This window comes from Salmo salar, unplaced genomic scaffold, assembly GCF_965601325.2.
Source record: "Salmo salar unplaced genomic scaffold, fSalSal1 ptg000293l, whole genome shotgun sequence".
Lineage (NCBI taxonomy): Eukaryota > Metazoa > Chordata > Actinopteri > Salmoniformes > Salmonidae > Salmo > Salmo salar.
The window spans coordinates 3,545,001-3,547,500 of NW_027675346.1; positions in this window are offsets into that span (position 1 = coordinate 3,545,001).

Genomic DNA, 2,500 nt, shown 5'->3' on the forward strand with positions numbered 1-2,500 from the left:
GGGACAGCAGTGGGGTGCTGAAACAGGTGTCCTGGGGGTGGTGATGGCCTTTAAAAGTAATTTAGAGCCTTTTAAAAATGTCACCCCTGGTAAGCCAAATGCTACGGACACGTCCCCACCAAAACATAGTGCAATTTCTGAGAAGAAAAAACATAGAATATTTTCAGAGGATTTTTAAAAACTTCCATAAAACACTCATTCTTCATCCCACTGACTTGGGACCACAGTGGGGTGCTGAAACAGGTGTCCTGGGGGTGGTGATGGCCTTTAAAAGTATTTAAAACAGTTGTAAAATTTCACCCCTGGTAACCCAAATGCTACGGACACGTCCCCACCAAAACATAGTGCAATTTCTGAGAAGAAAAAACATAGCCGATTTTCTGACAAGAAAAAACATAGTCATTTTTCTGAAGATTTTTTGAAAAGCTATATAATTCCCTCTTGCTGTATCTCATTGAGTTGGGCCCTTAGGATGGTGCTCTAAGGGTGGGTATGGAGGTCCCTATACCCTCTATAAGTATTTAAAACCGTTTTTCAAAAATGGTTGTGGTAAGCCAGAATAAAACCAGGTGCCAGTTTGGACTTAGTGCAATTTCTGAGAAGAAAAACATAGAATATTTTCTGAAGATTTTTTCAAACTTCCATAAATCAGCCAGGCCGGCCCCCATTGACTTGGGCCCGTAGTAGGGTGCTGTCAGGGTGGGTATGGAGGTCCCTATACCCTTTAAAAGTATTTAAAACAGTTATAAAATTTCACCCCTGGTAACCCAAATGCTACGGACACGTCCCCACCAAAACATAGAATATTTTCTGAAGATTTTTTGAAAAGCTATATAATTCCCTCTTGCTGTATCTCATTGAGTTGGGCCCTTAGGATGGTGCTCTAAGGGTGGGTATGGAGGTCCCTATACCCTCTATAAGTATTTAAAACCGTTTTTCAAAAATGGTTGTGGTAACCCAAAAACATAGTGCAATTTCTGAGAAGAAAAACATAGCCGATTTTCTGAGAAGAAAAACATAGAATATTTTCTGAAGATTTTTTCAAACTTCCATAAATCAGCCAGGCCGGCCCCCATTGACTTGGGCCCGTAGTAGGGTGCTGTCAGGGTGGGTATGGAGGTCCCTATACCCTTTAAAAGTATTTAAAACAGTTATAAAATTTCACCCCTGGTAACCCAAATGCTACGGACACGTCCCCACCAAAACATAGAATATTTTCTGAAGATTTTTTGAAAAGCTATATAATTCCCTCTTGCTGTATCTCATTGAGTTGGGCCCTTAGGATGGTGCTCTAAGGGTGGGTATGGAGGTCCCTATACCCTCTATAAGTATTTAAAACCGTTTTTCAAAAATGGTTGTGGTAACCCAAAAACATAGTGCAATTTCTGAGAAGAAAAACATAGCCGATTTTCTGAGAAGAAAAACATAGAATATTTTCTGAAGATTTTTTCAAACTTCCATAAATCAGCCAGGCCGGCCCCCATTGACTTGGGCCCGTAGTAGGGTGCTGTCAGGGTGGGTATGGAGGTCCCTATACCCTTTAAAAGTATTTAAAACAGTTATAAAATTTCACCCCTGGTAACCCAAATGCTACGGACACGTCCCCACCAAAACATAGTGCAATTTCTGAGAAGAAAAAACATAGAATATTTTCTGAGAATTTTGGACTTAGTCTCTGAGCGGAAAGCATTAGGGTAACCAGATGCACATAGGTTGTTTCGGGTGACCAGGTGCACGCTGTTGGTAGCAGCGGGGCTATATGCTTTAGTGTCCGAGGAAGGGTGCTTAAGAGTGGGTGCCCTGGTTCGGATGGTGGTGGGTGCCCTGGTTCGGATGGTGGTGGGTGCCCTGGTTCGGATGGTGGTGGGTGCCCTGGTTCGGATGGTGGTGGGTGCCCTGGTTCGGATGGAGGTGGGTGCCCTGGTTCGGATGGTGGTGGGTGCCCTGGTTCGGATGGTGGTGGGTGCCCTGGTATTTAAAACCGTTATAACATTTCACCCCTGGTAACCCAAATGCTACGGACACGTCCCCACCAAAACATAGTGCAATTTCTGAGAAGAAAAAACATAGCCGATTTTCTGACAAGAAAAAACATAGAATATTTTCAGAGGATTTTTAAAAACTTCCATAAAACACTCATTCTTCATCCCACTGACTTGGGACCACAGTGGGGTGCTGAAACAGGTGTCCTGGGGGTGGTGATGGCCTTTAAAAGTATTTAAAACAGTTGTAAAATTTCACCCCTGGTAACCCAAATGCTACGGACACGTCCCCACCAAAACATAGTGCAATTTCTGAGAAGAAAAAACATAGCCGATTTTCTGACAAGAAAAAACATAGTCATTTTTCTGAAGATTTTTTGAAAAGCTATATAATTCCCTCTTGCTGTATCTCATTGAGTTGGGCCCTTAGGATGGTGCTCTAAGGGTGGGTATGGAGGTCCCTATACCCTCTATAAGTATTTAAAACCGTTTTTCAAAAATGGTTGTGGTAAGCCAGA